The sequence below is a fragment of the Homalodisca vitripennis genome, unplaced genomic scaffold, assembly GCF_021130785.1.
Source record: "Homalodisca vitripennis isolate AUS2020 unplaced genomic scaffold, UT_GWSS_2.1 ScUCBcl_6494;HRSCAF=13727, whole genome shotgun sequence".
In the NCBI taxonomy this organism is placed as follows: domain Eukaryota; kingdom Metazoa; phylum Arthropoda; class Insecta; order Hemiptera; family Cicadellidae; genus Homalodisca; species Homalodisca vitripennis.
In genome coordinates, this window is record NW_025782600.1 from 2165 (window position 1) to 14044 (window position 11880).

General features: G+C 30.8%; 2 non-coding genes across 2 annotated transcripts; both read left to right on the forward strand.

Annotated features, from left to right (window-relative positions):
* Positions 1-2572: 2572 nt before the first annotated feature.
* Positions 2573-2644, forward strand: Trnag-ucc. The gene has a single exon. It is a non-coding gene; the product is annotated as a tRNA-Gly (tRNA).
* A 471-nt stretch (positions 2645-3115) lies between these two features.
* Trnag-gcc lies at positions 3116-3186 on the forward strand. The gene has a single exon. It is a non-coding gene; the product is annotated as a tRNA-Gly (tRNA).
* The last annotated feature ends 8694 nt before the right edge of the window (positions 3187-11880 follow it).

Below are 11880 nucleotides of genomic sequence, written 5' to 3' on the forward strand. Positions count from 1 at the left end.
GATAATATGAAAATAATACCAAAGTTAATACTAGCAATGTATTGAACCTTCAATAAGTCACCATTTTGCTTAGGGACAATATTTTGAAGTAGGATTCATGGCGTTATATTCTGCTAATCAAGAAATTTAATTTGTTATGCTACTCGAATTTGGCTTTCATTAAAAACGTTTCGACTGACTCCTTGCGGGCCATCTCCTTGGGGGCGTAGTTTTAGTCTTCCACTGGTATGTGTTAAATTAGTTTGTCATTTGCACTAGAAACATGTAAAAATTTGGTTAAAATAATAATAAGCTATCCCGGGTCTTAATTGGCACCCTGTGTATAATAATTACGGGAATATTAAAGGAGGAAATTGGAGTGAAAACAACCGATATCACTTTGCAGGAGAGCAACCCCATATTGTTTATTTTTCTTATCAGTAACAAGGTTGATTAATACATTAAGGAATTGAAAGCCATCTGATGAAAAAGTGTCCTTTCATCATGATCACGGACCGTAAGCCGTCTTTTTGTTTAGTCTTAAGTAAGTTAAGAGTGCTATACAATTAGATTTGAAACTGATTATCAAAACTTTAATTGAACAGTTCCATGCATTATTCAAGCTATTACGAAGAGACTAATAGAATGACATGATTGTACCACCATTAGTTTAAATTTAATTTGAGCGAACAATAATGTCATCATTAATTACTCTTGGATTAGTTTGAATCGTGTAATCTTGTGTGTGGTTATGATGACGTTATTCAGTACATTATACTACAATAGACGAGCTTTCTATACCTAACTTAGATATGATGGGAAAGGTTAATTTTATGTGATTGTTGAAACCACGTTCCCATTAGTGCAACGTCTAGGAAGCTGAAAGCTGTCACAGACTTGACTTCTGGAATCCGGAGTCATGTTAGACTAGATGTTAGTCAAGAGCCTGCACACAATTGTACACAATGAGAATTCACCTAGATTACACTAAATGTTATAGTCTAGATGTGTCTGATGGCTAAAGGATGCAAAAGAGTTCTTTCTGAGATTCCCTTTTCGAAGAATATTTTGGATCTCCTAGACGAACATGGCTCCAAATTCTAGGGGTCGAGTCTGTGATCGCAGCATATTCTAGACGTTGTATTAAGAGGATGATGATGCTAGTTGCTTAATAACCAATTGTAGCTGTAAGAGTTTATTTTAATAAATGTATTGGCTGCATGTTAAATTCTATGTCCCTCAATTAAAATAATTATATTAGTGGTCGACATGGTTCCATTTTTGGTTTATTTTAAATAAATCATAGTGTAAAATTCATGTTTTTTTGTCGTTCAAAAACAAATATGTGTTTAGATTCTAAAAAGAATTTGTTTACATGTTCATTCTAAAGGGATGTCCAATCATTTTAATATATCAAACATCCTTATATGTTCCTTCTATTGGAAATATTCCTCTTTTCGAAGAAGTATTTCATAATATATGAAATGTTTACATCATTCACCAGAGGACAAGAATGATTTGCTGAATACGTCGTTGTTTGTATCGGTTATTTAATATAGTTAATTGGGTTTATTGTATTTGTCTACAAATTTTGTGAGTTCTTCAGTTAGGTCATCGTAGTTGGTTGGAAAACATTTATTCAGTATATTACATCCATATATATATTATATATTATCCAATATAAATTTTGGTTCCATCTATTTTTGTGATTCTAAATAATAATAATAGTAGAAGCAAAATTTGCAATGTAATGTCAAATATGAAGTAATATGTTTTAGTAAAATAAATTAAAACTTCCAGTACTTCATGGACTCCAGGCAAAGGTATAAGCTAAAGGACTCAGCAGCATAAAGAATAAGTGCAGGTTTTTGAGTAGTTTTCCTCATTGATGGAGGTGTGAATTGGAAGTAGAATACAATAAAGTAATGACTGTCTCAAACTCTTTCTTGCTAATTTTGATCTTCCTCCAAACAAAAACTTTTCACAATTTTAATTAAAAGTGATAGTAAATGAAGAGTTCATTTCAGCACTGATATTTTAATGGTTGGTTCATTACTATATCATTAACAGAATTGACAACCTTTTTAAAAATCTCAAATCACTAGGGACGCAATTGTTAATTTAAATTAATGCCAATCAAAATATGTGAATATAATTTCCGAAAATGCTTGTGATAATTGGAATGAATACTCGGTAGTACACTGCATTAGAAACTCAATATAATAAAGTGCTCAGTAGATTTTAAAATCCGTTAAGCTGAAAAAAGGTATAATCTCAATAATCTCTTGTATCTTTATGAGATTGTTTAATTTTCTTTCCTCTTTTTCGTCATATTTTATTAAATCGTGTTACTCTACTGGTTTGTATAATTGTACATAATATCGTATTATATGTATTGTGTAACATAACACCCACAAACTCAAACACAAACACAAACCCAATACAAACTAGAAGTCGTAATACTATACGGACAGATGGGAGTTAAAGACATCTTTGAGAAAAGAAAATATAGAAATTGAAAAACATATCAAATTTTATTAAGATATATTTATTTAATTAAAGTTTTTAGTACTCATTCGTATTTCTCAGTCGTGCGATGGTGGTGTAATGGTCAGCATAGTTGCCTTCCAAGCAGTTGATCCGGGTTCGATTCCCGGCCATCGCACTTAAATTTTGTACATTTCGAGAATTTTGAAACCTATTAAGTGTCCATAGTGAAGTGAAATACTATTTTCAGGACCCAAACATTTATCCTGAATCCGAGAAGAAAACTTATTGAGCAACAGGTGTAATGGTTTTCTGAAATATTTCTAATGGTTTGACGTTTATGAGCTTGAATAAGTTTCAGTGTGATTAAGTTTTATTATATATAAGACTTACATTTCTTACACATGCTAGCAATAACGTATTATTGTAGCTTTTCAAGTTAGAACATAAATAATGGTATTTGAATGGAGAGTGAAAGACATAATTACTTTCTTTCAGTTATTATAATGATTTAATTACTGTATTTATGTGTTTTAACAACTTTATCAGAGCTATTAAAGTTTTTACTTAGTTTCAAAAGTTTGATGCAAAAAATAGCGTTGTATAAAAAAAGAGAGTTAAAACAGTAATATTATTATAAGTAATACAAGCATCGGTGGTTCAGTGGTAGAATGATCGCCTGCCACGCGGGCGGCCCGGGTTCGATTCCCGGCCGATGCAAGATATTATTTTTTAAATTGATTTATACAAACAAAAATGTTCTTATTAATTAATTGCTTTCACTTATTAGTAAAACTTTGAATATTTAACAAGAGACAATACAGTAGTTCAGAAAGGAAATCATTGATAAGATATTCGGTTATATGAAATTATCAACTGGGACAGAGATTTGGCGCCTAGGCTTTGCAGTTGAACTCTTGGAGTTGCCTAACTAGCCCCTATTTTTTCATCCTTACATCTTTCTTAATTTCAAAGTGACTTATTGCTAAATATTAGTCGGTACCAAGAACCTCTTGCAATATCTGCAGAGAAAGGTTTATTCAATTGGTACCAGGGATCCTAATTCCAGTCTCTTTGACATCTTCTTCTGATTTATGAAAAAAAAAATTTCACACATTTTTTTCGCTTAACCTCGGTCAATAATATATTCACTAAAGGAGCTCTAATCGATTACTATCTAGCCCCTGTATAGTTTGGTATATAACGTCCGTTGTCAATGAAGACAAGTGTACCTGAAAATATTTTGATATGAGTTTTTTTCTGTTGAAACAACAAAACATCACGCAACAAAATCAACATTTAATTTTCTAAGTTATTTCTCATATAATTGTAACAAATTAAATAAATTATTTCATTTTTTATTGAGCAATTTTCTGTAACCGATGAAAATCTTGAATTCTTACTTTTGAAAAATGTAACTTTCATTTTTGGAAAATTACAGGAATGTTGATCCCAAATTGTTGCACTATTACTTTAACCATTTTTAAGGTAAAGGGGTTTTATGAAAAAAAACACAACCAGATTTGGTAAGGGTCGTTAGCAAGAACCCATGGTCATTTATAAAATATGATCGTGATCCAAAAAAGAAGTAATTCTAAAAGGCGTTTTGTACGAACAACGAGACACTTTTATACTATATTAATCTTGCTAATAAAACACGATTTGTATGTATACATCCTGGATCTATCAATGTGTTTGTATTCTAACATTTTATTGTCAAACCTAATGTAAGGATTAATTAAATGGAAAATAGTTTTAACTCATAAGAAAATATTTACAGTAAGCCATGTAATACTCATGAAATTCGCAGAGTTGATGTTTGGAGTAAGGGAGCGAAAATATGAGGGCCATAAACACATTACGTGGATCACGTTTCCACATAGCCTGTAGAGAAAGAGGATGGATTTCAGTAAATAATAAATAACAACGAGTAAAGTCCCTCGGCACATTTTTTAAGAGAACTTTGTTCATCTTTTCCGCACACTCTGAAATGTTTTCAGTTTATGCTTTCCTGTTTCGTAACCCTTCAGATGTTTTGAAGAGTTACTAAAACATTTCCACGTACAAAATAATAAAAAATCCGGTCTAAGCAATAGAAGTGGCTCATACATCTCATTAGAAACAATATAAATAACTAATTAGTAATTAGACATACCGCTTGTGAAAATATTGCACTTCTCTGTGAAGTAAATTGCTAATACACTTCGTAATATTAAAGTTATAAATGCAACAATATAAAAATAAAGTAATTTCATAGCACTTTATAATGTAAATTAACTTACAGGATGGTTTAATAATAGTTTCACCATTACAAATAGGATAGGAAAGGTTGAGTAGGACAGCTAAGTAATGTTCAATTGGTAAAATAGAATCCATTGTAATTATTTGATAATATGAAAATAATACCAAATTGATACTAACAATGTTTTGAAATTACAATATGCCGCATTTTGGTTTAGGGCCAACCTTGTAAAATAGGATTTGTGGCATTGATTTTTACTAATGAAGGAAGTTAATTTGTTATGCTACTCAACGTGAGGCTATCGTTTTAAAAAGTTTTTGTCTCCCTCCCTTGTGAGCAGTCTCTCTGGGAGCGCAGTTTTAGTTTCCCAAAGGTACGTGTTAAAAACAGGTTGTCATGTGCACTAATGACAGGTAAAGTTTTGCAGCTTGATTTGTCATTGCTGAAATAATAAAAAGCCGTCACAGGTCTTAATTGGCACTCACCTCTGTAATATGAACGGGAAATATGAAAGGAAGAAAATGGAGTGAAAAAAACCGATCGAAAACATCAATATCGCTTCTCGGAATATTTCCATATTGTTATTTTTCTCCTCTATAAACTAGGTCGAATAATAAATAAAGACCCAAGGACCATCTTTCAAATACCCCAACCTTACCTCATAAACCCATGTGAATGAAAAAGAGCAAATAGTCAAGTGTTCCGAAAAGCTTCTAATCATTAGGGTTAATGAAGTAGAGAAGCTATCTTTTGGTATAGTCGTAGGCTACATAAATTGAGAGTGCCATACAATACATTTTAAATTGATTATCAACACTTTAATTCAACAGCTCCATTCATTGATCAAGCTAGGACGAAGAGTATGTGTAATGACTATAACAGCAGTAGTTCAAAATTAATTTAAACGAACAATAATGTCATCATTAATTACTCTCGGATAAGTTTGAATCGTGTAATCTTGTGCAAGTGGTTATAATGTATCACGACGTTATTCAGTACATATACGAACATGACTCCAAATTGTAAGGAGTAAAGTCTGTGTGTATTCTACACTCTGCACTTAGAGAAAGGTAAATTACAGTTAAACTCAACATACACCTTAAATCAACCCTTTACACGTTTATCAACGTTCACATTGAATCAAAGTTTCTACGTTATATGTAAATTACAATATACTTGTACTAATAACACTTCGGTAGTTCATTTGAAAAATAGAAATACAGGAAATTGTGCATTTCAATATTTATTCAAAACCAGAAACTAATATTAAAAATAAATATATTGTATATTTGTAATGATTTGTGCTTTATTAAAGTTTATAAACACAGATGTATTATTATTATTATTATTAATAATGCCTTAATTTCCAAGAAATTTTCAAAGTATATTATCTGGTTTGCAAGTCAACTTAGGTCAATTTATTACTAACTTACCTATTCAAGACTTACCTTACAAGAAATAAGAAAAAAAAACCATTTTTTTGCTATTTGTTATTCAATGCACATCTTCAATGTTTTATTGACGTACTAGTACAAACGGCGTTGCAGTTTCCTATGAATAACAGGTACGTCATAGACATATCCTTTTTAAAGGCGTAATAAATAAAGTAAAAGTAGAATAAAGTAAAGATGCCTCATTTTACCATGCAAAGTTAGGGCTAAGAAGCCCTCTCTAACACTTAATCTGGCCGGGCAGGCGGACTGCTTTGCAAGGGCAGGATCGCACAGCGGCCACCCATCCAAACAGCAGCCACGCTCGAAGTTGCTTTATATGATTATCTTTCGATAACCGTTGTACCAGCTACACTATGACATTGGCAAAATACTCCTGAAAATAAGAAGTGAATTTTGAAGATATCAAAATTTCCTGATCTATTACAGAATAATTGAACTTTAAAATTAAAGAGCAATTTTAGGAGGCCCTGAAGTCGGAAAGGGGAACAGTACCAATGAGACAAATCTATCAGCAAAATTTCACAATATTTAATTGAATAGCTCCAACTAATTCATTAACACTTAAACTATGTTATGCGAGAGCTAATGAGTACCTCTAGAAGTCTCGTAGTAATCTTAGTGAAAGCAATTATAATAGAGGCCTATGATCGTTTTGAATATTTAAGGAACGTATTATTTCAATGTTACTTTTTATTATTGTGGCATGATGCTTACTTGTGCCAAATTTCAATATTCTGAGATATGGGGGCGTTGGAGAATTAGTGATAAGTGAGGGCTTTGATTTCTTTTTGAAGTGACAGCGAAAGAATGCGTGCAAAATACACTATTTTACCAGCGTGACAAAATATGTAAATACAGTTACTAAATAAAACAAAAATGTATTGATGCATATATGAAATGACAGGACTACAAGGAAATGTATACAAAGTACAGTCTATGTCGCAGGAAGCATATTTACTATGTATAACGTCTCCGTTAGCCAAGCATGCACACTGGATCTTATTTACCGCTACTGGTCCATATAATTAGAGCAATGCTCGTGCCAAGGTAATGCATTTTCAGTAGGAAAGCGTTGTATACCTTCAAATAAGCATTTGTAATTGTGGTGTCTGAACGACAGTAAAAAGCTAATTTAGATTCTATCCAAACAACTATATTTTGTATATATTTAAAAAAAAAATTAATTTTTAAGAGTTTAAAATATTTTTTCGAGCAATAATTTTATCAACTTGAGATAATGTGTGGTTATGGAAGTACTCAAAACAGCTTACTTCCAAATAAAAATAAGCCACATTTTAAATATAGCTTTAATATGATGTCACATTCTTAATTAAATAAGAGTATATGATGAACTATTTTATATGTTTAGAAATAAATCACGTAGTTTGAAATATTTGGATTTTCATAACAGATTTGAAATGAAAATTTGAAATTTCTTTCTTTTATGTAGAATAAAAATATGAATAATATAAATACGAAATGAGGATAAATAGAAAATACAAACTTTAATAAGAATATACGGTTACTGACATTTTAAGCTAATATTATTGGCTAAACCAACTAAATATTCAAATATACTGTAATAACTATTTAAAAACATCTGCGAGTAAACTTCAAAATTTATTATAAAAAGGTCCATGAATAAAATTTTACAAATGAGAATATTTAAATGTTTTTTAAATAAAAAGTTGTATTGTTTATCAGTCCAATTAATATTTCTTCATCATGGTCTCAAAATTGGAATTAAACCCTTGAAGACCTTTTATCGAATTTAATCCTAATTCTAATTCTCGTTTAAACATGAGAAATAGGTACGAAGAGGTATTCTCATTGTCTCATCAAGTGCACAATTGTGTGCCGATCGTTTTTTATCTCTTCAGTCGAAAGTGACTCCAGATTCCAGGAGTCAAATATGAGACAATAACAGATACCAGGACGCTGCACTAAGAGGAAGGTGAACTAGAGCTAAACTTATATATTGAATTAACTATTCCTACCATATCTACGTTATATGTTGAAAGTTTGTACATTGCAGTGTAATGTACTGAATAACGTCATCATACATTATAACCACTTTCACAAGATAACACGATTCAAACTTATCCGAGAGTAATTAATGATGACATTATTGTTCGCTTAAATTAATTTTGAACTATTGTTGTTACAATCGTTGTCATTCTATATACTCTTCGTACTAGCTTGATCAATGAATGGAGCTGTTGAATTAAAGTGTTGATAATCAATTTAAAATGTATTGTATGGCACTCTCAATTTATGTAGCCTACGACTATACCAAAACATAGCTTCTACTTCATTACCCTAATGATTAGAAGCTTTTCGGAACACTTGCCTATTTGCTCTTTTTCATTCACATGGGTTTATGAGTTAAGGTTGGGGTATTTGAAAGACGGTCCTTGGGTCTTTATTTTATTATTCGACCTAGTTATAGAGGAGAAAAATAACAATATGGAAATATTCCGAGAAGTTATATGGATCGATTTTTTCACTCCATTTTCTTCCTTTCTCATTCCCGTTCATATTACAGAGGTGCCAATTAAGACCTGTGACGGCTTTTTATTATTTCAGCAATAACAGATCAAGCTGCAAAACTTTACATGTTATTAGTGCACATGACAACCTGTTTTTAACACGTACCATTGGGAAACTAAAACTGCGCTCCCAGAGAGACTTCTCACAAGGGGGCAGACAAAAGGGTTTAACGAAAGCCTACGTCGAGTAGGAAAAGCATGAACTTTCATCATTAGTAAAAACAATGCCATAAATTCAACTTTAAAAAGGTTGGTACTAACCAAAATCCGGTTTATTGTAATTTCAAAACATTGTTAGTATCAACTTTGGTATTATTTTCATATTATTAAATCATTACAATAGATTCTTAGCGTTCTATTTACACCAATTGAGCATTACTTAGTTGTGCTACTCGACCTATTCTATGCTATTTGTAATGGTGAAACTAATATAAAACCACCCTGTAAGTTAATTTACATTACAAAGTGCTACGCAAGTACTTTATTTTTGTATTGTTGCATTTATAACTTTAATATTACGAAGTGTATTAGCAATTTACTTCACAACGAAGTGCAATATTTTCACAAGCGGTATGTCAGTAGATATGAATATGGGGTTCCTAGCGCACTTTTGGGACAGTCAGAAAATCAATGGAAAATACTGTCCATTGAACAATAAACAAATCTAAGAAATCTAACAGGAAAGCACGAATGTTAAATAACCGAATCTTTAGCTGTTTTACTGTTCATTGTAGGCTTCTACATTTATAAGCTGTTTTAATGAAAAAATCCAGAAATCTTAATAAAAAATCTATAAACGGAAATAATGAAATTTGCTAACAATCACTCGAGAAGTCGGGGAGAATGTGAGTAAAACCGCATTCTTTTCACGAGGTTCTTCATTTACTTTCTCCAAATGTACTATAAAATCATCAAAGATTTCAGGTTTAAAAATCGTAGTCAAATTCAATGTCCAAATAGTGAAAGATTATAGGTAAAATCTTATCATAATAAACGTGTGTATTTAAACCTACAAACCTAATGTATTCTTTGAAAAGGAAAATAATTTTGTCAACGGTTCCAAGAGATAAGTAAAAATTTTTGTTCTGTTTTCTAAATTCTGTAACAAAATGTGTTTGCTTCTTGTCTCCATATTGTAATTTTCTAAGCAGGTTATTCAAATATGTTAATTTATTTCGAAATTTCTTAGGCTTAGGTCTTTCGTACAAAATTAAATTACAATCTCTACAAACTAATCTTTTATCAATAATTTCTCCTCTATTATAACACTTGTAACAGTTGGCATTATACTCTTCCATTTTTACAAAAAGAATAAATGGAAGCTATGGAACTAAGTCTGCCGAGATATAAATTTTTCAGCGCAAATGTTTATGTTTATATTTCAACTACCGAGATAAAAAGAAATAATTTCATTCTATTGTACAACTATTTAGGATATTTTGTTTTATGATTACAAAGGTTATTCCGGAAGAAATCGAGATTTTTCATCAGCGAAAGAGTATATTTTTGAAGTTTTAGAAGGAATGAAAGAGAACAATATGAACATCATTAACTACTGAATTTCTCTAATATCGTTCTTAATCACGTCATATGATAAAAATTTCTCAGAAACCACAACCACATAACAAATCGCGTTTGTAACAGCATTTTGAAAATCCATATTGATAATTATATCGTTCTTTGAACTAGAAATATTTGTCAAACTCTTTGTTGTATCAATGACATAAATGGGTCTATTTGCTATAAATTCTTTGGGGTTGTAATACATTTCCATATTTTTGTAGTAAACTTTCTTAAAATCTTGATACATCTGATACATGATTCTGAAAAGACCACCGGAAATGTTTAAATTTTGTAATTCATCTGGATAATAAGAACCATTCAATTTTACTCTGATATTTTTTACATTCAAACTATCAAACTTTGAAGGATTTTTTCTTGATTATTCTGTCTATCTGTTTGAAAACCTATAATAACAAACTTAGGATTGAAGATATTTCTATAAATATTTGTGATATCGAACGAATAAGTTGTTCCGGAAATACCTTTTTGCTCAATACATTGCCAATCTAGAAAATTAAACGTGATGTTTTGAGATTTTATAATTTCATCAATCAACTGAATTTTACTCGTGGTTTTGTAATCAATCATCGGAACTCTAATGAAAAACTCGTTAATTGTAATTTTGCCATCAACAGGCATAACATTTCCAGTTGCAGTCTTCAGAATCACATCATCGTCTTCAGCTCTTATGAAACTAATGTAAAATCCACCTTTATAGATTGGAAAATTTACATTTTCAAAGAATCCTAAGCCGAAATGTGCTAAATCACCGACCGCTTCAAATTGTCCAAATTTAAAAGTTGATTCAAAACTGTTTGAAAATACATCACTTTTGGAATAACAAATGGTTCCTTTAATAGTGCTTAATTGGCCACAGTTTTCGACTTCTTCTATCAATTTATTGTGTTTTCTTACTTCAATCTTAGAAAATAAAAACGGTATAAAATTTATCGATTAATCTAACATTATCAGTTCCAAGATATGCTTGACCATCTTGTTTTGTTAAAGTTCCAGAAATATAAAACTGGAAGTTAGACGAGCAAAAATTATCTCCAAAATCAATATTAAACTCAGTTCTTTTATTCGGTTCATTCAAATGTTGTTTACTAATTGGATAGAAATTTTTAAACTCCGCCCTTTCAATATCACTAGCAATATTTTCTGTAGTCCGCCATTTAATAAGAGAAAATTTAAACATCATGTATAAGAAAGATATCATTTTTTCATCGATCTAATGTACGTTTTTATAAGAAAAGATATAAATTTTAGTCATTTTTAATGATCTACTTCGTCATATTCGGGATTCTCTTCCTTAAATTTTGCGATCTCGGTCACATATTTCAATAAAATTTGCACAGGATAGTAACCGCTATCTATAATATTGTTCCAATCAACTGTATCTTTATTTTCATCCAAAAATTTTATACTCAAGTGTTGATAGAGACAAAGAACAGACATATGATCTTTTAATTGATAATGTATATTTTCTTGAATGAACTCTGGGGACAGATTTTGATATTTTGCAATGTTATACCAATTCAATTTGTTTACGTATAATCTCATCATATCTTCGGATAATTCATATTTTTGAGAAATGTCATCCCAA